Consider the following 27,999-nt stretch of genomic DNA (forward strand, 5'->3'; position numbering starts at 1 on the left):
TGGATTTGGCTGAGATTTATTACACAGTAGTTGACTGATAGAACTTCTGATAATGATGAGATGAGGTTGAAGAGAAATACTGGGGGAGTAAGCACAAAGGCTAGCAAGGCAATTTGCCTCAGTGTCTCTGTGACAGAAGGATATGTGACACTGTGGTACTAGAGAAAACATCTCCTTTTACTTCCCTTCTGTTAATCTACCCTCACCCCATCCTCTACAGGATATTTGCTGAAATAACTCTTTATATGTTTCAATTTGTGTGTATTTGAAGGTACTCATGGCCAGAGGTGCAGTGAGTGTTCAAGTATGTACACTTGCAATCAGGCTGTGGGCTCACCCTCAGAGGATCTAAAATTGGATTAGAGAATTTAGCCTGGCCTGTCAGATATCTTTGATCTTATTTTTGGGGCTTATGAGCCTCATGCCCCATTTTAGATAAAGCAGCAGGTATTTGGCACTTTTCCTAACCATTTACAGGGACCATGTCCAGGACAGTCAGTGGCAGGTTTTTATAAAAGACATCAAATGGTTTGGAGAGTAGGGTGGTTGAGGGAAAGAGGAAGAAGAGCAGGGGAAAGATAACAAAGAAAAGTTTATATTTCTGCTATCTGGATAATCAAATGCCTTTCTAGCAGTCTCTAAGTGGAATGTATTTGTTGATTTGCCAGGAAAGCTCTTCACAGATTAAAGCCTTAACTGGATGTTGTTGTAAGGTGTGTCCCAACCATCCTGGGACATGGTATGCCTTTTTTTTTTCCTTTTCTTTTTTTTAAACATCCTGGAGCTACTGGTGAGAAACACCTCCTTCCTGGCCTCATGTTCCTCCTACTGCATCCAGAACTAATGCAGTAGATGATAAAAAATGGCCAAAATTCTTTGCAGTCAATTCCCATCAAATGGTAGAGTCCATTCTTCACCGCTTTAAATCAAGATTGGCCAGGTGACCTGTTTTCCCCAATGAGACATTAGCAAATGTGATACAACAGAAGCTTGATAAGAATTTGCATACAGGAGCTTGCTCTCTTAGAATCCAGAGCTTCTGTACGAACAAGTCTGGGTTACCCTGCTGGAAGGTAAGAAACGAGCAGCACAATCTTCCTCACTACCCCAGTCAACAATCAGCCAAACCCCAGAAGCAGACTTACTTAGCTGACCAACAGCTGACTGAAAATCCATAGTAAACCCACCTAAGACCAGCAGAAGAACACCTAGTTGAGCTTAACTTAAATTACTGGACCACAATTTAGTTAAAAGGTAGTTATTATTTTGCTCTACTAAGTTTGGAGGTGAAGAGCTGACTGATCCAGCTAGCTTGCAGAGAGCAGTTTTCCCGAGGAAAGAGATTTTCACAAAAATTAAACAAAAAGAAGACAGATTCATTTTGAAATGCAGGCTGATGTTTATTAAACTCTCAGTATAGTTTCCTTAAGCATCCTCCAGATGGCATTTAGAGAAAGATAAGTAATAAAGAATATTTATAAACACCTTTGGAAAGCATTTCATCTTGGGAATTATTCCCATCATAGATTAGATGTAACTGAAGTTTGTATAATCAGGTTACATGTTAAATAAAAGCTATTGGTAAATAGGTTGCATAAACAATGAGAGACATCTCTGGCCCCGAGGTCAACCATTACAGAATAACCACTATGTTCCAGGCACTTCACTTAAATTTTATGTAATCACTATTATCCTACTTTACATATGAAAAAAATTGTGGATTAGGAAGGTTAGATAACAGTTTTGGGATGTTGGGATCCAAGATCAGCAGACTTTCCACCACACTGCATTGCTTCTCTAAGTCCTAAACCAAAGAAAGTGACAAACAAAAAAGATTCAGAATGATGAACTGAGGTATAATTGCATTGAGTGGAACACAAAGTTTATCCTGGAGAATCATTTAGGGTTCTCTAGACCAGGGGTCCCCAACTCCTGGGCTGCAGACCGGTACCAATCTGTGGCCTGTTAGGAACCGGGCCACACAGCAGGAGTTGAGCAGTGGGCAGGTGAGTGAACCAAGCTTCATTTGCTGCTCCCTATCGCTCCCCATGGCTCGCATTACCACCTGAACCATCCCCCACCCGACCCCCCCACCGTCCATGGAAAAATTGTCTTCTGTGAAACCGGTCCTTGGTGCCAAAAAAGTTGGGAACCACTGGTCTAGGCCATGAACCAACTAAGATATGGGACTCTTGCATTCAGTGAAAGCAAAAATAAATGAAATAAATAACACACAAACAATAGATAAAATAATCAAAGCAAAAAGTATGTTCTTTTAAGATATTAGTGAAATTGGTAAACCTTTGACAAAACTGATGAAGGGAAAAAACCCACAAATTACTAAAATCAGGAATGAAAGAGATGACACCCTACAGATGTTACAAACATAAAAAGGACAATAAGAATATAATGAACAAATGTATGCCAATAATTTTACAACTTAAAAGGACAAGTATCTTTAAAAATATATCTTACTAAAAATGACAAAAAGAGAAACAGAAATTTTGAATAGCTCTTTGTCTATGAAAAAAATTGAATTCATAATAAGACAATTTCCACCAAAAAATTCCCAGACCCAGATTCTTTTACTGGTGAATTCTATCAAAAATTTAAGAAAGAAATAGTATCAGTAGCACACAAACTATTTCAGAAAATAGATAAAGGGAAATACTTTCTAATTTGTTTTATGAGAGTAGTGTAACTCATATCAAAACTGTCAAAAGTGTCAAAGACTTTGATAGAAATGAAAATTACTGACCACTATCCTCCCACCTTCAACATAGACACAAAAATCCTTGAAAATGGCAAATTAAATTTAAAATAAGCAATTCAAATTGAGCAATATACAAAAATAAGAAGTGCTCTTTATCCTAGAAAGGCAAGGTTGGTTTAGCATTCAAATTCACTACATTAACAAAACAAAGAAAAACAAATTACATCTCAATAGATGCAAAGAAAAATTATTTGAAAAAAATTTATTAGTTATTTATGATTGAAAAATACAACTCTCAGAAAACTAGGAAAAGAGGGAATTTCTTTAACCTAATAAAGAGCACGCCCCACCCAATATTCCCAAATAAGGCAAAAAAACCCCAAAGAACAGAGAAAATAAACACTTCTGCTACTAATACCATATCAATTATGAAATATTGTATGTTTTCTCCATGAGATCGGAAACAAGGCAATAATGTCTGCTATAGCCGTTTTTATTCAATATTATACTGAAGGTCCAAGCTAGTATAATAAGGCAAGAAATGGAAGTTAAAACATACAGATGGAAAAGAAAGAAGTAAAACCATCTTTATTTGCAGGCGATAGAACTGTTTAAATTTTAAAAAATACCCTAAGGAATCTATAAAACAAGTACCAGAATTAATAAGTAAATTTAGCAAGTTTGCAGGATATATATATATATATATATATATATATATATATATATATCCTGTACATATATCCTTGCAAATATATGTATATCCTTGCAAATATATATATATATATATATATAAAATGCCAATAGCTAGAATAGCTAAAAAACTTGAAAAAAAAAAAAGACAAAGTTAGGTAACTAACATAACGTTATTACAGGACTTATTGCATAGATTTGGTAATTAACACAGTGTATATTGATGTAAGGATGGACAACTCGATCAATAAAAGTGATTAGAGGGGACTTCCCTGGTGGTCCAGTAGTTAAGACTTTGCCTTCCAATGCCAGGGGTGGGAGTTCAATCCCTGGCCAGGGAGCTAAGATCCCACATGCCTTGCAGCCAAAAAACCAAAACATAAAACAAGAAATATTGTAACAAATTAAATAAAGACTTTAAAAATGGTAAAAAAAAAAGTGATTAGAGAGCACAGAAATAGACCAACACACATATGTCAATTGATATTTGACAAAGTACCAAGGAAATTTAATGAAGAAAGAATAGTGTTTTCAAAAACATGGTGGTGAGACAAATAAACAAATACGTGGAAAACAGTGAACTACTACACTTACCTCACAACACACACAAAAGTATTTGAGTTGGATCATAGGCTTAAATATAAAAACTAAAACTGTAAAGTTTCTGGAAAGAAACATAGTAGAATATCTTTGTAACCTCTGGGTAAGCAATAATGTTTTAGAGAGAACACAAAAAAGTCAAACTATAAAGGAAAAAATAATCAATTGAATTTCATGACACACCACCAACAAAAGACCTCTGCACATCAAAAGTCATTATTAATAAAAGAAAGTGGGAGAAAATATCTGCAACGCATATATCCGATAAAAGACTCATTCAGAACATATAAAGAAATTTTACAACAGAATTGAAATACAAACCACCCAATAAAAATGGGAAAATAACTTAAGAATAAATTAAAACATACTGACCACAGCAAATCTTGGTGAGGATGTGGAGACACCAGAACACCCATACATTACTGGTGGAAGCGTAAAATGGCACATCCACTTGAAAAAATGGTTGGACATTTCTCATAAAATTAAACGTGCAGAGAGAGATGTAGAAAAAGTAACAGTGTTAAGGACCTCTGAAAAATCTCTCCTCCATAAAGGCAGTGAGAAAACTTTCAAAGATTGTCAGAATCAACTTTTTTAACTCTGGAAATTGACCAAATACTTGGAGCAATCTGATGAGCTTTTATTCATGAAAAATAGATAAATCCTGGTAAGAACAATGAGGTTTATCCTGTTTTAACTTGCCATTTTCCCATCTTTGTCTCTCTAGCACCACAGTAGCCAGGAAGATGAACACCCCACACTCTCTGTAAAGACCAGCAGCCTGGCAGCTACCAGAGAGGGCAGTACAGTTAGAATTCCTTCAAACCTAATTCCCAAAGAAGTATCATTATGTGCCCTGGTGGTTCCCTGGAAGATCCCACTTGCAAGGTTAAGTGTATTTGACTTGACTTGGAGCTTCTCCGTTACAAAAAGCCTTTCCCCAAGGATGTTTGTTGAAAACAGTTAGAACCAATTATTTATCTTTGTGATTGCCTGAGGTAGTGGATAACAGTTGGGGCAAACAATAGGCTAAGTCAAAAGTTTAAAAGAAAAATCTGGGGAATGAGATGTGCTTATGGGGCTTTGAAAACCTCTGATATATTCCTGTGAATCTAGAAATCTGAATGTATGTGTGCAGCTGTGCACATGCCAAGGGCTGTGTGCATGCTCAGGAAAGACATGAGAAGGCCATAAGCTCTCACATCTGGCTGACCTTGAGGCTCTGAGCCTGCAGGAAGTACAGGTTGAGGCAGAGGTGCAATCTGCCAGGCTGTGTATGGAAGGCATAACCCAATATGCATGCAGAGCATCTTGGCAAACACTGGGAGGCTCATTGGTTCCAGACATTTAAATAAATCTGTCTAATCATTAGCTGACCACTAACATAACTGAATAGAGACTTTTGTGGCCACACATGAGAAGAATATAGGTTTTATAGAATTAGTTCACAAAAGGTAATACACAAACAAAAAATGACATATAGCAACAAAAACAAACCCTCAGGAGAGGGAAGAATCTGATTTTCAGAGGTGTCATGTTATGTTATTTAAAATATCCAGTTTTCAACAAAAAAAAATTATGAGGCATGCAAAGAAATAAGAAATTGTGGTCCATACAGAAGAAAAGTCAATTAATAAAAATTGTCCCTGAAGAAGTACAGATATTAGAATTACTAGACAAAGACTTTATTTCAGCTGTGTGAAATATGTCCAAAAAACCTAAAGGAAACCATCTTTTTAGAAAATTAAAGAACTTAATATTGATTAAGAATATTAATAAAGAGATGGAAATTATAAAAAAAATAGAGCCAAATAGAAATTATGAGTTAGAACAGTAAAAAAACTGAAATAAAAAATTTACTAGATGGCCTCAGCAGTCTATCTGAGCAGGCAGAACACAGAATCAGAAACTTGAAGATAGGTCAATTGAGATTATCCAGTCTAAAGAACAGAAAGAAAAAAGAATGAAGAAAAATAAACAGAGACTCAGAGACCTGTGAGACACCAGTAATAATATGAACCCCAGAAGGAGAAGGTAGAGAGAAAGGGGCAGATATAATTTTTTAAGAAATCATGGCCAAAATCCTTCAAATTTGATGAAAAATATTAATGTACACATTCAAGAAACTTGATGAACTCCAAGCAGGATAAACAGAAAGAGAGCCACACCAAGACATAATTAAACTGTTGAAAGCCACAACCAAAGAGAGAATACCGAAAAGAGGAGGAGAGAAGTGACTCATCATGAACAAGTTATCTTCAGTATAATTAACAACTGGTTTCTCATTAGAAACCATGGAGGCCAAAAGTCAATGTGATGACATATTCAAAGTATTGAAAGAAAAACCTTTCAACCAAGAATTCAATATATTATACACTATGATGAAATCTGATTTATGCCCCAAATTCAAGTTTTGTTCAACATATGAAAATCAATAAATGTAACACATGATATTAATAGAATAAAGCACAAAAATCTCATATCAGGTAAATAAATGAAAAAAAAATCATTTGACAAAATCCAACAACTTCATGATACAAACACTTAAACTAGGGATAAAAGGGAACTTACTCAATTGATCAAGAGCATCTAGGAGAACATTAAGATTACATCACACTAAGAGTGAAATATGGAGGATTTCCTCCTCAGATCAGGAACAAGACAAGGTTGTCCATTCTTGCTACCTCTGTTAACAATGCACAGGAAGTTCTGGCCAGGAAAGTTAATCAAAAAAAAAAAAAAAAAAAAAAAAAGAAAGAAAGAAAGAAAGAAAGAAAAAAACATTTAGACTGGAACAAAGTAAAACTATATTTCCAGACAACACGATGTTATACTTAGAAAATTCTAAGAAATTCACATACACAAAAAATTATAGAATTAGTTCACAAAAGGTGAACAAAAAATTATTAGAGGTAATTGACTCCAAAAGATTGCATGATATAAGATCAGTATACAAAAATCAATTGCATTGCTATACACTGGCAATAAACAATATGAAAATAAAATTAAGAAAATGATTCCATTCATGGTAGCATTATAAAAATTAAATCCTTAAGAATATATGTAACAGGGCACTTCCCTGGTGGCACAGTGGTTAAGAATCCATCTGCCAATGCAGGGGACACCGGTTTGATCCCTGGTCCGGGAAGATCCCACATGCTGTGGAGCAACTAAACCCATGTGCCACAACTACTGAAGCCCGCATGCCTAGAGCCTGTGAGCCTCAACTACTGAGCCTGCATGTCTAGAGCCCGTGCTCTGCAACAAGAGAGGCCACCGCAATGAGAAGCCCACACACCACAATGAAGAGTAGCCCCTGCTCGCCACAACTAGAGAAAACCTGTGCACAGCAACCAAGACCCAATGCAGCCAAAAAAATTAATTAATTAATTAAAAAAAGAATATATGTAACAAAATAAGTACAATACTCGTACATCGAAAACTACAAAACATCACTGCAAGATTAAAGATGATCTAAATTAGTGAAAAGATATCTATGTTCCTGTATTGGAAGACAATACTGTTAAGAGGGCAATGTTCCCCAAGTTGATCTATAGATACTATATAATCCCTTTCAAAATCCCAGGTCCCTTTTTGTTGAAATAGACAAGCAAATCCTAAAATTCACATGGAAATACAAGAGACTCAGAATAACCAAAACAATCTAGAAAAAGAACAAAATTGGAAGACTCACACTTCCCAATTTAAAAAATTACTACATATCAATATCTACAGTAATCAAGACTGTGTGTCAGTGGCATAAGTGTTGACATATAAATAATGAAATAAATTTAAGAGTTCAGAAATAAAGCCATACATTTATGGTCAATTGGTTTTCCACAAGTGTACAAAAAACAATTCAATGGGGGAAAGAATAGTCTTTTCAACAAATGGTGTTGGGACAACTGGATATCCACATGCAAAAAAATAAATCTGGACCTCTGTCTCACAACATATCCAAAAATTAATTCAAAATGAATAAAAAACTTAAATGTAAGAGCTAAAAAATATGTTTTAAAGAAAATATAAGTATATTTACTTATAAATATAAATCTTCATTACCTTGGATTAGGCAGTAATTACTTATATATGACACCAAAAGCACAAGCAATAAAAGAAAAAAATAGATAAACTGGACTTCAAAATCCTGTTTCAAAGGATACTTCCAAGAAAACGAAAATATGATCCATAGATGGGGAGAAAGTTTTGCAAATCACGTATCTGATGAGACTAGTATTCAGAATATATAAAGTACTCTTACAACAACAGAAAAGCAAATAACCTAATTAAAAGTGGGTTAAGTATTTGAATAGACACGTCTTCAAAGAAGATTTATAAAAGGCCAATAAACATGTAAAAGGTTGCTTAATATCATTAGTCATTAGAGAAATACAAATCAAAACCGTAATAAAATTTTATTTCACACCCTCTGGGTTGGCTATAACCAAAATATTGGAGCCCTCATACATTGCTGGAGGAATGTAAAATGGTATAGCTGCTTTGGAAAACAGTTTGGCATTTCCTCAAAAAGTTAAACATAGAGTTACCTTATGGTCCAGCAATACCACTCCTAGTTATATATCCAAAAGAACTGAACAAATAGATTCACACAGAAACTTGTAGATAAATATTCATTGCAGTCCACCTCAAAATAGCCCAAAAGTGGAAACAACCCAAATGTTCATTAACTGATGAATGAATAAACAAAATATGGTGTATCCATGCACTGGAATCTTATTCAGCTGTAAAATGAATGAAGTGTTTATACATGTTACAACATGGTTGAATCTTGAAAACATTATACTAAGTGAAAGATGCCAGACACAAAAGGGCACATATTGTGTTATTCCATTTATATGGCATGTCCAGAAAAGGCAAACACATAGGGACAGAAAGTAAATTAGTAGTTGTCAGGGACTGAGGGAAGAAGGAATGGGGACTACTGATAATAGGTATGGGATTATTTTGGGGGTGATGAAAATATTCCAAATTAGACAGTGGTGATCATTACACAACCTTGTAAATATACTAAATAAAAACTACTGAATAACTCATTTAAAAGTATGAATTTTATGGTTTGAAAATTATATCTTGGTTAAAAATAAAGTTAACTGTACATCTTCCCTATGACCCAGCAGTTCCACTTTTATATATTCATCCAAGAGAAAATAAAGCATGCATCTGCAAAAAAGACTTGTATGAGGATGTTCACGTCTGCTTTGTTCATCTCATCCAAAAACTAGAGTCATTCCAAATGTCCACCACCAGGAGAAGGAATAAACAAATTGTGGGATATTCACACAGTTGTATACTATGTAGCAATAAAAAAAAAACTACAGCAACAGGAATAAATTTAAAAACTATTAAGTTGAATGTGAGAGGATGAGCTGAAAACAGTAAAATACTATATAATTAATAATAAATTTTCTGACATGTAAAAAGAGGCAAAATTAACATACATGGTGATAGAAATCAAAGGTGTTTTCTTATGGGATGCAGGGTTTATTGGAGGGGCATGAGGAAAATGTTGAAGGTGATTGAAATGTTCTGAATATTGACTGGAATGGTAGCTATATGGATGTATACATTTACCAAAACTCATCAAATTTTATAGCAAAGTGATGTATATTTCATTGCATATACATTTTACGTAATTTTTTAAAAGTTAAAAAATGTTAAAGGACTGCAACCAAAAATAAGACCAATAAGAAAGTCAGAGGGTTCTTTTTAAACAGGTTTATTAATATTTAATTGACATATAATCAACTAGAGATATTTAAAGTACATACTTGATGTTTTCTGGTAGAGGAGAACTCATGAGCAAGGATTTCAAGGGAGATTTCAGGGAAAGGAAAAGACCTTATGAAGGAAATGAGAAGTTTACATGGAATAATCACTGGAGACTTGTGACTACTAAATTGTATAGCCATAGATACTCAAAGGTCATAGCTGAAACTCTTCTAGAAGGAAAGAGGAAGAAATGTTAATTACTTGATCATTTTATTTGAACTCTATCGGCTTCCTCAAGCCTCAGGACATCCCAGGCTTCACTCTTTCAACTCATCTATTTTCTCTTTTATAACACAGATACTTAGAGAACCTTAAAGTCCTTGTTCTCCATTTTTAAGGACTCCTGTTGGTGGCAATGGTGGAAGAGATGGAGATGGAGTGGGAGAGGGATAATTCTTTACCAAAATGATGAGACCTTTCAACCAATCCCAGAAAATCACAGATGTCTCATAAGAAGAGGGTCAATGAGGTCTTTAATCTACATTTCTTTCTGGACTTTCTCCCACATCTCCATCACTGTCCAAACATGAATCCAATATGTTTATTTTATGATAAATGGTATATAGTTACTTATGGCCTGAAAACAGTCCAGCAGCTTGTTTGACTAGATTTTAAGGCATGCCCACAAGGGCTGGGTTTTGCCTGGACATTATGGTCCTGGGAAGAAGAGCAGGGATCCAGGGATCAGTCTCACCCTGAGTCCATTGATAAGCCCACATGACTCTCACCCAACATGGGATATTCTTCCAATAGCAACTCTGGCTTCTGCAACTTTAACCTGCAGGTAACCAACCAGATCATTTAACACCATGCTTTCCACATCCTCAGTTCCAGTCACCAACTCCAGACTAAAACTCTTGCTTTATATTCAGCAAAAGGCACGGCAAAATTAAAACCAATAAGAAATATAAAACAAAGAAAGATGTGTTGCTGCTCTTGGGCTTAGAATTCCACCCTCCCATCAGCTCCACCCATTACTCTAGCCCCCAAACCAAAACATTTACTCCAATTCTATCCAAATAGGCGGCAAAGAGAATCCTTCCCTCTGAAGACTGCCTGGCTTTTGCTGAGGGATCACTCCTAGCCCTGGGGAACATCCCCCTGCTCCAAAAGAAGCCATTATAACATTAACTGGCGATAAAACCAACCACAGGGGGATCGTGGGGCATTTATCTTTTTCAAACGCCTTGTTGTTTTTGCCCATCTGGTTGCATTTAGTCCAGAGGTATAATTTCCAGTGCTGCTCTTCTCTGGTAGACCATACAATTAAGGTATTTGAAAAACAAACAGCTCTTAACCACTGCACGGTGAGGAACTAGTTTAGCAATCTGTGACCCATTTTCCCTGAGCAAACACAGTTCTATATCCAAGATGGACAAAAAGCAAGAACTGAGAGTCAGGAATTATTATTTAATATAATAATAATAATCTAACCTCTTCTGGCACTCCTCAGAGAAGAGAAAATAGGATGTGAAGAGGGCAGGGAGAAAAGACTGCTGAAGAAATTATACTTGTTGTGGCTCTCCTCATGAATCCTTAATAGTTTCTTTAGGGCTTTCACAAAATATATATATTTGGAACATGCAGAAGGGAAAGACTCAGTGTTGGTGGACTTATCCTGGCAGACCTGATGGTATCTGGAAAAGAAGAATGACTCAGGCACATTCAAGAGCAGTGTGGTTGTCAATTTCTGAAAGCTGCTAGTTACCTACACTGCATTAAGTGTGCAAAATAATTAATACTGTAGTCACCCATGTGCTCTTGTGCTTATACTTGGGTCATGAGACTAATTTTGCTTTTAATAATGCATTCTTCCAAATGTCACTCTTCAATCTCACATGGGAAGTTCGACACATATTTTTTCCTTGGCTTTATGGTGTAATCCATTTTTTGAATCTTTCTAAATCTTTCATTAGAATATGAAATGAGTGTGAAATGCACATGCACACACACACACACTTTTTGCACAAAAGTGCAACTCACAGCCCAGACATTGATGTTATTCACCAACTTTGGTTCTGAATGACTTGACTTTTTTTCTCAAAAAAAAATTAAACTACACCCAAAAGGAATAAAGACATTCCACCAGTAAAGAAATTCAAAGGAATGTGCTTCAGATTTTGAGAGCCCTTTGTAAAATGAGTTCCCTAGATGTTTTAAGCCTTGCTGATGTTCTCTGGGGACAGTGCTCCAAGAATTCTAAACCAGAATTCAGAGATGGAAGAAGTCACAATGATCTTGTAGTGCCACCTTTACCCATGCAGGGGTCACTTCTTCAAGGGCATGCCCCCTGCTGTCTCAATCCCATCCTGACTTGCCCTGAGAAGAACCAGTCATTTTGATTACACCCTCGAGTCAGTGGAGATAAATTGATCCTGATTCCTCTTCACTGAGAACTACGGGAAGGTTCCTCTTGACAGTAATACATCTCTCACACTAAGAAGGCATATGGACAGATGGAGATTGGCACTCAACTTCTGAAGGCCAAAGAATGTGAGCAAAGGGTGCATTTGTTTGTGTGGTTCCTAGTCCTGGTTTGGGTATTCAGAGATGGGACTGTGTTATATTGGGTTTGTTGTTGTCTTATTCTCCCCCATTGTGTGGATTGCATTTGTAGAATTAAGGGTGATGAAGGTGATAATCCATTTGGAGAGTGGCAACTTTTTGAAAGAAAGGTATTATGAGCTTAAATATACAATATATGTGTTCTCTAACTCCTGATCCTCTTCCCCCCCCACCCCCTTTGCTCTCTTCATTCATTCATTTTCCATATGACACATATGTATTAAGCAAAAATGTGCTGGGTGCTGGACTCTGGGTGATGAATCCCAAGGTGATTATGGACCCTCCTTGCCCTCAACGGGCTCATATTCTAATCTCTTTTTTTGTTCTTCACTTTCATCTCCAGCTCCTAGTTGTAGCACATCACCATGAGGTATCATATATGAATATTTCCCTAGAAAAGGGGTTTGGGAGAACTTAATAATTCAGCTTTTTCTTTTTAAAGGATGCTACCTTGAAGATGAAATCAAACTAGAATGAAAACAGCAGGAGTAATCAGATCAGGCTAAAAAACTACTGTGAATTTGTTAAGTATCAAAACTCTTTATGGAGGCAGAATATCAACTTTCTTCCCAAAAGAGCTCCAGGATCTGGAGTTCCTTTCCCTCCCCTTCCATCTCAAATGGATATGGCTTCAGGAGATGCACCATATGAGTGGTGTAAGAAGCCCCAGTGAGTTTTCCACTTGAGAGTTTCCCAGGCTTTGCTCACTTTCTTTCCCCCACTCACTAGTGATAGTTGCTTCCTCTTCCCCCAGAACACAAGAGACAGTTCCAGGGCCCCCTCCCCACTCCTGACTATTTCAGCCACCTGTGCAGCTGAGCTCTTCACACCCCTCAGCCAGCTGCTGAGTGAAGTCACAAGGTATTTTGGTCCCGATGACAGAGGTGCGAATGGCAGCTTCCACCCAACTCAGATGAGATCATGCATGTGAACACTCTCTGCAAATTATGAAATCTTGATTAGATAAATGAAGAGGTGGTTACTTTACAACTCTGAAGCTCAGTGCCTCGTATACACAACAGGCGTGCCATAGGGAAAGGATCATTTCTCCTGCCCTCAGGCGGTCCATTTCCTTCCTTAACTGACAACATTTCCATTTTCTAGATCCGTCTCTATTGAAGTTAAGTTGAGTCCAAGAGCTCAGGATACAAAGAAAGGCACAGCTACTTATTGATTATTCCCGTTGCAAAATGTAAAGGGTTTGCCCCCAGCTCCCATAGGGTGCTGAGTGTCGCTAAAGATGAAAGCAGTAAGCCTTCCAATGAGTCCTCTCTGACAAGTGAGTTCTTATCCTTTTGGAATGTCTACAGGTCACTCCATTTGCTGGGTCTATAATGACTAAGTGAAGGAAACACTTAGTGCATAAAACTGGCTAGCTCAAGAAAAACTTGAAAGTTAGAAAGGCCTGTTATTTGTTTTCCCTAATTCTCCAGAGGTCCACTTGTCCTGGCCTGTATTGATATAGACTCCAAATACCAGCTCCCTGTCTCTAATCTTTTCCTGAGCTAATTATTCATCCACTTTATTAAGCAATAAGCAAATCTGATCATTCACTCCCCCACCTAAGACCTTTCCCACTGCCGAATCCCAATTCCCAACCACTTATTCAATGCACAGGTCCTCCACCCTCTGCTCCTGCCATTGTTCTCCTCTCCCCACACCCAACCATCCCAGTTCTCACCTTCTGTCCTCTTTCTTAGGCTGTTTGCTCATTCTCCTTATACAGATCTCTTGTGGTTCCTCCAACATACAGTTTCTGGGCATTTGTAACCTACCATTTCCAGTGCATGCTGTGTCTTCCCATAAAACTCCTATTCATTCTTCAAAATGCAATTGAGACATCACCTGTTCCATAGCTCCTTTCCTCACCACATCTGACCTTTTCCCCCTCTCTGTTTTCTCTGCTCCTTATGATGACTGTATGACTAGATTTTGTATATTTAATTAAAACATAATAGCTTAATAAATGAGTCATGAACTCTGGAGTCAGACTTCCTGGATTTAATCCTGCCTCAACTGTGTGTTTGGGAAAGTTACCTAATTCTCTGTTTCTTACTTCATTCATCCGTAAAATGGAGATTAAAAAATCATACCCGCCCCAGGGGTTACTGCATAGAATGAAATGACTAAATGCTCAGGACACTGTCTGGCATAGAGTAAGTGCTCAATAAATGTCAGCCACTCTTAACGTAATCACTTCTCTGCCTGTTTACCTCAGGACCAGCCAGAGCTCTCCTCGAGGATAAGACCTGGTACGTTGAATTTGCCCAAAACATATTTCTGCCCAGAGCCTTGGAATGGGTAACTTTTATTTTCTTTTCAATTTATCCCTACAAGTTTTAGCCAACAGCTTTGATTCTGGTTGCATAATTTCAGAACTTCAAACTCTACCTCGTCAGTATCTGAAGCCCATGCAGCCACCTTTTATTCTAAATTTCTCATTTCAAACCAATGATAGAACTAAACTGACTTGTCTTTATCCTTTGGCCCCTGCTTCTCTCCCGACCTCCCCTTCTCCACTCCTTTTCCTCCGTACCACCTCCTCTATCTTCAGTGCCTACCTGGGGATTCAGTATTTAATTCTTATGGCTGTTTGAACATTTAAAAATGGGGAGATGGGAGTGGGAGAAAGGGCAGTTGGCAGGAAAGAACTACAAAGGTTTCTCATGACGTGAATGGGAGGGGTGGGCAGCCGCAGAGAGGAGAGGTGGCCATCCTCACACTGCTCCACATGCTCTCAGAGTGTGACGGACACATTACCCATATTGGAGTCTTCTGGGTCATTTTATAAATGCAGGCTCCCAGGACACACACTCCAGCCCTTGTGAACCAGAACCAGCCCTGTGGGTGAAGCTTGGGATTTTTCATGCTAAACAAACAAACAAACAAAACCAAAACCCCCAGGGGATCCTGTGCACACTCACACTCCAGAGTCACTGGCCTCGAGTCATGAACTTAGATTCTGTTCCTGATGTGAACTTGAACTGGCTGGAGTGAAGGGGGCATCCTCTATTCTGACCAACATGCCTCCTTTCTTCCTAAATTCCCCACTTCTCCACATGTTGAGCCCAATCCAGGAAAAGCTGACTTAAGCTTCTTTCCACGGAGGGAGGGTCACAAATGACATCACATCCACTACATTCAATTAATCCCACCCACCCCATGTCTGCACTTTGGCCATGAACTCCACTGAGAGGTGTGACTATGATTCGGAAAACCACAGGCATAAATCTCTTCATCTGCCCCCACTTTCCAGTCTTAGGTGATATCTCAGGTGATTTCTTCTTATAGCTTAATTTATTTTTAATGAACAGAGGTCGTATGTGAAGATACTTTCCTTCTAAGAAATTAAGACCCTACAGATAAAGCTGAAGTTCTCCATGATCCCTCTCCTTCCAGAACTCTCTCCAGATGTAACTACTGTTATTGTTTGGTGTGAATCCTTCTAGAAACATTTCTGTACACTTACGTTTGTGGAAATGTACACAGACAACATGGGGGAGTTAGGGCTGGTTTTGTATTTTTTTTTAATTATACCATACTGTATGTATTGTTCTACAGTTTTGTTTTCTGTATTTAATTTGTCTCAGGTTTTGCCATGTCTTCACAAAGCTCTACTTCATTAAAAAGAAAAAACTACACTGCACATTCTTATATGAATGTTCCATTACTTATCTAGCGTTGACCCTAATGATGGATTTTAGGTTGTTTCTAAAACGGGGGCTGCAGAAAATACCCTAGCTGGTACCTCCTATGTACTCATATGAGTTTATTTCTAGAAAGACACTAAGACATGAAATAAGGGTTGAAAGCCTATCCATATTTTAAATTTTAATAGATAGTGCCAGCTGTCTTTCCAAATGTCTACCAATTTTTTAAAAAAAATTTTTTTTTTTTTTTTTTTGCCCAAGCCACTTGAGGAATCTTAGTTCCCCGACCAGGAATTGAACCTGGGCTCCCAGCAGTGGAAGCGTGGAGTCCTAACCACTGGACCGCCAGGGAAGTCCCTTGTCTACCAATTTTTAATGCTTCCTCTTCTGTTAGGAAGGTGCCTGATCCCCACACCCTGTCAGTTGTTTCTTGCTGGTCCATTTTTCCTACATTCTGAGCTGTCAGGAACACTGGCTATGATTCTTTCTTTATATGGCTATCTGAGTGTCTCACACCTGTGTTTTAACCAGGTTAGTCCAAATGACTTGAACTTCCATGAATGAGCTTGTCAAGCTATCCTCTGTGCAAGAAAATGGGTGACCTATTTCTAGTGGATTTATTGCTCATCTGTCAAGGGCTTGGGCGATGCTGGGTGTAATGAATTTTAGATGTGAATGTAGGTTTTAACCCTTGGCCCGAGGGAGGTGGTGACTGAGTTAAGAAGGCAGGGCTAATTACAAGCATAAAGCAGGTAATAAGGCATGGCTATGGGTGATTAAGTGCCAATGAGTATTAGCAACTACAAGTGCACAGGAACAAGGAGAAGAGAACACTATTTGAGGACAGACAGATCTTGCAAACTTTAAGGAGCAAAGTAGAATTGAGCAGGGCCTAAACTGGTGTGAGGGCTTTGACAGGGGAAATTAAAAGGACATTGAAGATGGGAAGAGCTACTAAAGGACTGATCTGCAGCAGGATATTGGGGAGGAAGGAGATACAGAGTTTGAGCAGAAAAGCTGGGACAAATAAGATTAGATGGATGGAGTGAGATTAGATGGGAGTGGGGGTATCTTAGATGTTAAGTGATGTCTAAGCTGTTTATTCATAACTTCAACAAGAATTAAAGTCCTGGTCTCTGGTGTCATGATAGATAAAGTACTGTCCAAAGGGTAGAGGTGAAAGGTTAAATGCATAAGAAAGGACTTAGTTAAACTGGTCTGAATCATATGGCGAACATGGCTAGGAGCAGCCATGCGAAGTGTTAACGATAGATGTGAAGGCACTTCAGGGAATGAGAGAGTGAAGAAAGGAGATGGCTTTTAAGTGGAACCAATGAGATGTCTTCAAATGACATCAGCCTATAACCCAGACGTGGTCTGGGAACCTATTCTTATTTTTGATGTATTTCTGATGTTAAGTGCTTTTTCAGGCTTGTCTATTACGTCAGAGTCTCTCTTCTTTCTTTCTCTCTCTCTCTCCCTCCTTCCTCCTCTCTCTCTCCCTCCCACCCCTTGCTCCCAAGCTCCTCTACACGCCATCCTCCCCCTAACCATAGGGTGTACTTGGTTGGAGGACCCTAACAATTAAAGGAAAATGGATGGTGAGATCATCTGTCAATCCATGAGATTTTTGGGCCCCTGTGGTTCCCTCCACCTTTCCAAGCTTTGTTGGGCTCTTTATTGGGTTTCCTATCTTATCCTAAGAGCTCCTACTGTGGAGATGGGATAAGGGAACAACAGAGAATGCATCTCCATTGATAGTTTGAATGAAAGGGGAAGGACCTATTGCTGAAATAATTTGGACACCCCTGTACTGCGCACGGGTGGAAAAGGAAGGACGGAGCTAAAAGTCACTCTACTGATCCTCCTTCCTCTGAGTGTATTTGCCAGCTCACCAGTAGTCTTCTCCCAGCACCCCTCCACCCATCCACCAATCAGCCTGTTTTTTTTCCTAAGGGATTTCATTCAACATTTGACATTTATCGTGCAGCTGTTTAAACAATATACATTGTGTTAGGTGCTGTGGAGGAGAGCAAGATGAATGAAACACAGCTCCATCCTACACTGGAGCAGCTGGCTCAATTATCTGCAGGGATGTTTGGTGATTATTGGTGTTTATTTCAATATCAATGCAGCTGGTATATCACTGATCTCTGTCTCTGTCTTTCTCCATCTGTACCCCCTTTCTCTCTGTCTCACTCATGCACCCTCTCACTTGAATGGAGGCATAGGTAGGATGACTTTCCCTGGTGTCATGGGATATAAAACACATACATAAATCTCTGCTACAGGACATGACATCTATCTAGATTGAGATTACAGATAGCGGGGGATGCATAGCATTCATAAAAGTTAAGTGTGTTAACATTTTTATTCCATTCCTTGTGCAGGGATGATCAGATATTTCCAGAGGTACTGAGTAGAGTATGTCCTCACTAATCAATTTTCTCTTTTCTCAAAAAATACTCTCTAATGGCGATGGAGGTACTTGTTAAGCAAAAGAAGGACACCTATAAAAGTTACTCTCTTGAAGCTTTACACTGTTTGGAGTCCTGCTACACACATGGAAATATTGCTGAAGAAAAAAAAAAAAACTTTAGTTTGCTTTCTGACACATGCTCAAAACTTTTTGTGTCAAGCAAATCATAGCCAGAAGATCCCATTTTTGTTGCAGTGTAGAACTGATATATTTATTTCTGCAATAGAAATTGAGGGTATGACAGGAATAGGACTTCTGCTCATGAAATAACTTGCCAAATGGTTATGGCCTGGCCTGTCTTCCCTGTGGCTGCACTTGTTCTGGTTCCTGAGTGCTTAAATCTCCATGAGGAACCTGATTTTCCCTAAAATTGGCTAAAGGAAGTGTTTTCCTAAGGAACCAGAGGTGCAAGTAAAGCAAAACGATAAGTCATTCTGTAGCAATGTCCATTTCCTTCACAGGAAGCTCCATGGATCCCCACAGCCACCCTCCCCACCCCAAGTCTTGGATCTGAGCACAATAGCTGTGGGCCACAGGATATTTGTCAAACTCTGGCTTATTCTATCTTAAATGACACCAGACCTGGGCCAGGTTGAGGACCTCCCTTGCCACCTCCTATTCAGGTTCTTTTTTCCTGCATCAGATGAACATAGATGTTCCTGTTCTTACTGCAATAACTTGGTCTCCCATGAGAAACTGCTGAGACAAAAAGATTCGCATTTCCCCGAAAATGAACAGCAACTTTTTGGATATTGGATATTTAAGTAAATGAATATTTGGAGAAAGGCATTGTTTAAAGATACATCCAAGTTATATCGCTGAACAGAATTCTAAATATCAGTTAAAGACGTCAGCATAGTGGTACCTCATTGGCTTAGGAGGTAGGAATGCTGGAATGGGAAGTAGGTACCCACCTTGTGTCTGAAAAATTGAGTTTTACAAAATGTGTTCCTGCTAAAACAAGTGAACGAGAGCACTGCGGACCTATGATCAAATTCTTTTTTCCACTCTAGAATACAAATACTGTTTATAACCCCCTTAACTGTAGTTTTCTCATTTAAAAAACTTTATATACAGACTCCACCAAGTCCTCTTAATCCATAATTTGCTCAAGGAGACCATGACAATTAGAGAAAGCCAGCCAACCTACAGCTGGAGGGTTAGGAAGACTGGGAATTGTTCATAGAGTCGGGGTGAGGATATCTGAATTTTCCTCTCTACACAAGCATAGAGAATCACACTAATAAAGGTATCAGTTGGTTTCCAGTCAGAGAGATAGAGGTAAAGGCATGGAATTATAATTCTGTTCATTCAAAAGTGAGAGTAAAATCCAGCTGAGATCAGTGACTGGTGATATGGTTGTTGGCATGCATATGTATCTGTATGAATACAGGCACATACATTTGGACTCTAAGAGCAGGCTTTCGACTGAAGTACAGGTCGGGACAGTGTATTTACCCCAATTGGGAAACAGAACAGAAAGACTGGATGTGGGGAAGAGTATGGAGCTGTGCAGAAACACCTGGCTCCCTAATCTCAATGAATGCCCAAATGGTATTTAAGGAAAACCAGGAAGCACCATTGGTAGAAGTGTCATGCAGCTTCTCAATCAACATGTGGTTTTGGACTCCCATCTCAGTTGAGATGGATCTGAGCTGTCAGGAACACCAAGAGGTCATCAACCTAGAAGAGTTAAAATGGCCGTCTTCAAAGGCTCAAGAAATTGAAGAGCTGTAAGAGTCATTACAGAAAATTTAGAGGACTTGCAGCTTTGTCAATTCACCCATTTCTCTTGCCTATAGATCCATGCCTCCCATGGTTCCTGCCTTCTGTCTACATCTTGGGTGATATCATGCACCATCTTTTAGGGTACACTGTACCATAATTTCCGATATATCAGGGGGAAGGACAGAGAGATCTTCCTGATGGTCCCCCAGAGTGTCATTAATAGTAAAATACATTCAGAGCCGTCATCTCTAGCCAGTAGGTACTGCATTTTCAACCCAAGTACAATAGAGACTGTCAGAGGTGAACAGGAATAAAAATGAGAACTTCATGAAGCCTAAACAGTGAGTTATCTGAGAGCAGAGGAAACAGTAGGGTGGAAAAAAGGGAAGGAAAAAGAAGAAAATGTGGTCACACTGTAGCTTGCTCATCATCTTGCACCCAGCCCAATGAGAAGATGCTGAAAGACTGACATGAGGTTTCCTTATGTGCCATGGTGGCATTAGAGGGGCTGCTGGTAGTTACGACAGCAGTAGTGTCCACTCTGGACAAACTATGCTAAGAGAGCTGGTCAGAATGGAACCAGAGAGATGTGCTTCCATACTGCATCTGTACTACAAAGTCCAGGCCATGTAGTCAATAGGTTCCAGTCAGTCCTACTGAGTGAATGGTGGAGAGAGAGGAACCACCTTCTTGGGATTTGAAGGTTTAATGCCATGGGTTTTCTCATCACAGCTGAAAGGTTGATAATGGAGATGAGGAATAATAGCCACTTACTTAATCTGATTGATTAGGCTATAATCATTCAGAAAGGGTCAGATGAGGACCATCTTCAGCAGATGCCCAGAGTTTAAGGCCAAATACAAGTCCACCCAACTCTAAGAGACTGTGAGCATCTTAAACAGGCAGAGTATTAATGAGGAAAGACAGAGTTCAGGAGAAACACTCACACATATATAAACACCCATATATGTGAATAAAGCCAGATAAATCTTACTATTTACAAAACAGGCATTATGAAAAGAAAAATCAGGTTAAGAACAAGAATAGGAAAAGAGAAAGAAGAGTCTGATAGACTGGAACTCCAATGTCCTGCTTCCTGTCCATCAGGATTGAGGGATAGAAAACTAAATCCTGGAATAAAGGCAAACAGTGACTTTGACAGAATCAGTGCAGTATTTCTCCCACCACTCTCACCCTCTATAGCTGGCAGCCATTTGTCCTTGACCAGTCTTTCGGCATTCCATTGGTGGTGAGCTGTCTATCAAAATCCTTGAATGGAAACTTTTGTGTGGACTGCAAGCCATTCTCACTTTGGCAGTTGGACAATGCCAGTTAGCTCAAACTTTCCTCATCAGATTTTGAACACCTGCCCAATATTGCTCCCAGTGAATATCCACATCCCTGGTGGATGAAAGAGAGATTGCTACGTTCTCTGACCCTGAGTGATTAGAATAAGATGAGTAAGATGAATACCAAATTGGGAGAGAAAATGTAGGAATACAAAGAGAGGAAGTCATGAGCCAAATCTCAGTAGTCAGATAATACCATGAAATGAGCCAAGGAATGAATCAGACTGAAAAATAAGTTGGGAGAATGCACCATGCCTGGCAACAAGGCAGCAGTCCCCAAAGCAGTAGGTCAATTTTGCAGCTACCCCGTTCCAATACCACCATCAATTCTATAGAATAGAAGCCCTACAATTTCTTCTTGCCCACTTCCTAATGGACAAATGCACAATTGGCATTGGAGTGATGCACAAAATTATCCCAAACTAAAAAATATCTGCAAGATCCCAATTTTTATTACTGTCCACAAAAAAATGAGAGTCAAAAAGAAAAAAAGAGTAACAGTTTGATCTAAGGAATGCCAAGGATTGTCAGCAACCATCAGAGCTATGAAGAGGCAAGGGAGGATCCTCCCCTAGAACATTCAGAGAGAGCATGGCCCTGCCAACACTTTGATTTTGAACTTCAAGCCTTCAGAACTGTGAGGGAATACATCTCTGTTGTTTTTAAACCACCCAGTTTGCAGTAACTTGTTACAGCAGATGTAGGAAACTAATATAATTCCTCTTCCCCATTCTCCCTATGGAAATCCTTTCTCAGAAAAGATATTGATGGTACCATCATCTTCCCTGGGGAAGCCCGTGGATGAATGAGATCAAGAGGGACCAGGCATTAAGGCTGGGAAGAAAGATCTACTGGAATGTCCATCTTCAGCAAGGCATTCACATCACCCTGTGTTTTAAGAACCTTGAAATTACTCCATAAACCCTGTACTGCTGATAGGCCATCCCTGCTCAGCATATTAGTAAGGGAAAGGCAAGGGTAGATGTAAATAACTTTACTGAGAGCTTATTATATGCCAGGCAATGGTCTATGTGCTTCACATGTAATATCTCATCAAATCTCCCCAACAATCCTCTAAGGTGGGGATGATTAGTACCCCTACACTCTGGATGAAGTTGTCTCAAAGGGGTATGTTAACTTGTTCAAGGTCAGAGTTAGTAAATGGTAGAACCAATACTTGACTCCAGGCAGTTCCTGAATGACTATCAAAAGTTTAGAGACTGAGTTGCTTCCATATCTTGGCTTGCATATATCTTTTTGAATTAGGGTTTTGTTTCCTTTGGATAAACACCCAGAAGTGAAATTGTTGGATTGTATGGTAGTTCTATTTTTAATTTTTTGAGGGAACTCCATACTGTTTTCCATAGCGGCTGCACCAATTTACATTCCCACCAACAGTGCAGAAGGGTTTCCATTTCTCCATATCCTTACCAACACTTATTATTTTGTTGTCTTTTTGATGATAGTCATTCTGACAGGTGTGAAGTTATATCTCATTGTGGGTTTTATTTGCATTTCCCAGATGTTTAGTGATGTTGAACATCTTTTCATGTGTCTATTGGCCATCTGTCTTCTTTGGAAAAAATGTCTATTCAGGTCCTCTGCTCATTTTTTTAAACTTTTCAATACCTGTTTATTTTATATGACCACTTCCATGTACCTGTTACTCCCTTATTATAATTTTTATCTGGTATAATTTGCATACAGTGAAATGCACAGACCTTGAGAGCATAGTTCAGTGATTTCTAGCAAATGTGTACACATAACCAGCAGACCTATTAAGATATAGCCTCTTTTTTTTTTTTTTTTGATGTTGAGTTGCATGAGTTCTATGTATATTTTGGATATTAACTGTTAAGCAAATATATCATTTACAAATATTTTCTCCCATTCAGTAGGCTGCCTTTTCACTTTTTGATAGTTTCCTTTGCTGTGCAAAAGTTTTTTAGTTGGATTTGGTCCCATTTATTTATTTTTGCTTTTGTTTCCCTTGCCCAAGAGATAGATCTAAAAAAATATTACTAAGACTGATGTCAAAAAAGAGCAACCTAAAGTGTCCATCAATAGATGACTGGATAAAGAAGATCTGGTGTATATATATACAATGGACTATTACTCAGCCAAAAGAAAAAAAAAAGTAAGAAAGAAAGAAAAAAGAAATCTTGACATTTGTGACAACATGGATGGATCTAGAGGGTATTATGCTAAGTGAAATATGTCAGAGAAAGACAATTACCATGTGATCTCACTTCTGTGTGAAATCTAAAAAATAAAACAAACAAAACAGAACGAAAACTGACACATAGATACAGAAAACAAATGGGTGATTGCCAGAGGGGATGGGAGTGAAGGGGGTAAGATAAGTGAAGGGGATTAAGAGGTACAAATCTCCAGTTATAAAATAAACAAACCACAGGGACATAATATATAGCATAAGGAATATGGTCAATAACGTTGTAATAACTTTGTATGGGACAGATGGTTACTAGACTTATCACGGTGATCATTTCATAATGTATGTAAATGTCAAATCACTATGTAGTGCACCAGAAACTAACATAATACTGTACCTCAATCACATTTCAATAATATAAATAAATAAATAAAATTTCACCCATTAAAAAAAAAATGTTTGGAGACTAGGGCATTTAGAGGCCTCAGAATCCGATTTTGTGTCCATTTAGAAATAGATTCCATTAGGTCCTGGGTAGATGGTGACCCAATAGCAGGAAGCTCATTGCGTCACCTGACAGTCCTTCTCCCCTTAGAAAAATCTGAATCAGAAGTTTCAACTTAAGGAACTAGGTGAAGAGTGTTAGTGGAGGAAGTAAGGAGGATGGCCATGGTCCAGAGAGATCAGGCCATCTGAAGGTGTTCATGACCAAATAAACAATGAAATAAGCACTGGGGGAGACAAAGATTTCAGCCGCTGAGCTGGCTGGAGGAGCTCTGGTCAGATTCAATGCATCTGAAGGAAGCGCCTGGCACAGGACTCCGAGCTGTGCAATCAAACCCTGAGCTGGCTGGGTTGTTGGACCCAGAGAATGTGGGGTGGGCAGTCATGATGGCCTGCCCTCAATGGTCAGCAAGACCTCAGGAGAACAGAAAGAAAAGAGGGAAGAAAGGAAGGAAGGGAGGAGGAGATCATGCTGTGTCCCAATCTCTGATTATTCTAAGTGGTAGCTGGGGCAGTTTTTGGTTTCTAATTTACTTTTCCACCATGATTTCTTATTTATCCTCCCACCTCTCAGGTACACAGCAGGTTTTATGCTTGCTGCTTCTGGAGAATTATTATAGATTCACTGAAGAGACTTGGGTTTGATGACAGGGGAAAAGACCATGGAGAGAAATGTGGAGAGAGAGAAAGGGATTGACTTGCCTGCAATGGGATTCTTTAGGGCAGGGGGGAGGGGGTTAAAAGTAAGGTCAGGGGGCAGCTCCTGGTAACGTGTGAAGGGGTGGGAGGATCTTGGAGAAACAATCAAGGGTTGCACAGGGTGATGTGTCTTCAGTCTGACATTCACAGCCCTACCAGGAGTTCCCTCCATGGCTCCAAGCACAACATGAAAGTAGCAGAAAGGAGGGCATGAAGACAGCACAATGGCACAATAGTAGACATCTCTGCCACGAGAGAGTGGACAGCCCACTGAGGCCCACAGGTGCTTCTTCAAGAAGTGGGTCCTCTGTGAGATTCTAAAAACTCAGCCCTGTTTTCGAATGAGGGTTGGGGGTGAAAACTAAGATTGAATTCCTGACACCCCAGGGTAATAATTGAATTTAATTTATGAGAAATAGAGGTACAATATTACTTTCACACTTGAGCCCATGGATTGAGGTTGGAACCCCCAGTAGAGTGTAATGAAGCAGATTTGCAACCAATGAAAATCTTCCATCTGGGACCATGCTGAGTCACCAGGAGCATAGTTTACTTGGCTGTTGCAGAAAGGCCATGTTATACCATGGACAGAGAGTGTCAAATACCACAGAGACTACTTAGCACCATCCTTTCTTTGCCCCTTGCAACCTGCCTACATCGATCAGGCCACTGATGGCCCCTCATCCCCCAGCTGGCCCTCAGGACCACCAACAGTGCCTGATCTTCTCCTCTAAGGACCAGCCTAGGGCTCTCTTTCAAAAACCCCATGTTTTGCTATATGGGGTCGGCAAAAGAAACTTCATCTTGCCTCATTTGGAAACTCCTGATCAGGGTGAGGAGAACCCATATAGGGAGAATTAGGAAGGGTATTCAGGAGGTTATAATATAGACATGGACCTTATGCTTCTGTCATGTACTCTGTCAGTACATGGCAGGCACACTTTATGAACATGACTATCTTTCTGAGTACCCAGGTCCGAAATAAACTTTAAGGAGTCACAGATTCATACCACAACCTTTGCTTTCAGCTGAATGAAAAGATAAAGTGTTTCTGCCGTAGAGGAAAGGGAAGAGGGAATTTTGAGGACTCACTCACTGGCAACATCTAACTTTATTGGTCATAAAGCCATCCACTCCTCTGAAATCATATACTCGTGGCATTCATTATATATTAATCATATATGGAAAATTAAATTTAATTATGTATGAAATTAAATATGGAGCTTATTTTTATGAAAGGAAGAATGACAGTGGTGAAAGGTGTAGAAAACCCAAATTTGTCAGAGAACAGAGAGGACAGCCTTCTTGGAAGGTCTTTTGAATATTTGACCCACTCGGTTTTTACCAGAAACATCCTTTTGCTGATACTCCTACCCTGGGCCCTGCAGGAAGTTAAGGAGAATAAAGGAGATCCATCCCAAAGCCCCTGCATGGATGGTGGTTAAGGAGTTGGTGGGTAATTTCGCAGATGGCGTAGTCCCTCAGCTAGTCTCCAGGAATGAAGTTCCAAAGTAAATCTGTTTGTTTTGTTTTCAGGGGATATATTATACAGGCAAGAGACATTAAATTATCCCTTAAAATTGTCAATCACTTCTTTATTCTCAAAATCTCAGTTTTCCTTTCACTCAGGTTTTGTTGCTGTTATTTTCCCTCTTAATCCTTTGAAGGTCAACACTAATCTGGGTCCAAGGGAGAGCAAAGTAGAACATCACCCCATGGTCTATGGCTGAGTGGAAGGAATCCTGGGTTAGTGGTCATAAAGCCTGGGTTCTGGAGTCTGCTGTACCACTAAACTAATCTCTGCATAGGTAAAGTGAGAAGCCCTAACTCAGGTCACCCCTGTGTTTCCACCCACTACTGATATTCTGGGATCCTACAGTTGCACATAGAACACCACTCTTGGTGTGAAGGCTGGCCTCTTGGTTTAAGGGGACCCACACCCCTCCATGGAGTCCTGCTCAGACCAAGAAAAACAGTAGACTCCAACAAAAGGGACCCACAGGCAGCAGGTGTTCACTTACCTATATCAAGAACAACACTTTTTACATAGGATATGGTCAGTCACATTTGCAGAATAGATTTTTCTAGACCCATGCTTCCTGTGAGAAGGGTTTAATTCTCCTAGTGGGGTGAAGGAACAATCCCTAATTCCCAAAGTAAACCCTTAGTGAAACATGATCTGGGCCCAGCACCAAGTCATCATAAGGCCCAAACCAGAAGAGGCTTAAAAATGAAAATGAAATAAAATTATACCAACAAAAATATAAATCTCTTACTACTATTTATGTCTGTCATAAAGATTCTGTTGATTGTCGTAACATCATATGCGCTCAAGAGAGCAAATACCACAAGAGCCAAAATCCATGATTTCTCCCAACCACCAAGCGCCAGCTGTAAACCAAGACACCCTGGTTCAGCATTACTGCTCCTCATAGGCAGCTATTCCCAGGTTGTATTTGAATTTGGACCAGAAGTCTGAGCATAGTAAGCATGCAGCTGGTGGGTTTGTTTGGCTCCCATTCAGATTCAAAGCCATGGACTCTTCCCGAAAATACAAACGTTATTGTGATTGGACTCAGTAAGTCTAACTTTCAGTTTTCTGTTATAGAGAGAAGGATTCTGATTTACACCCTGAACTTCCAAAGGTCAGGGGTGTTGTGTTATATTTGTTTATCTCCAAGAAGTAGCCCAGTGCATACCCCATGATAAGTGTTCAATAACTTAAGTGAATTCATGAATGTTGGTGGTATATGCTGTCCTCTCTCTGCCCCCACCCTTGCAACACACATACACACACTGTCCTCTACGTAGCTGGGACCTGGCTTTGATATGTATTCAAAGTAAAGGACAAAATGGCAGCCTCACACATGTACACACAATGAGGCTGGTGTATTGCAATGCCCTGCCCACCACCTTCCCCAGGAATGGAGCTTTTCTCCTTCAGTGAAGGGAGAAAGGGCTTTGCAAAACTCACCTCACTTTCCTCTTTGTCTTTCTCCTTGGTAAGACTTGAATTCTGGAAATCTTCTCAATGGGACCGTCCTTAGCCCTAAAAGCCC

General features: G+C 39.2%; 1 long non-coding RNA gene across 1 annotated transcript in view; it reads right to left on the reverse strand.

Moving 5' to 3' along the window:
• Positions 1-27,999, reverse strand: part of LOC309631371 — a 107,675-nt gene that overhangs the window by 22,251 nt on the left and 57,425 nt on the right. The window contains exon 6 of the long non-coding RNA XR_014246220.1: positions 26-27,998. This is a non-coding gene — a long non-coding RNA (uncharacterized lncRNA). The remainder of the gene's footprint in view (positions 1-25; position 27,999) is intronic.

Source organism: Balaenoptera borealis, assembly GCF_965194805.1.
Source record: "Balaenoptera borealis genome assembly, chromosome: 6".
NCBI classification, from domain to species: domain Eukaryota; kingdom Metazoa; phylum Chordata; class Mammalia; order Artiodactyla; family Balaenopteridae; genus Balaenoptera; species Balaenoptera borealis.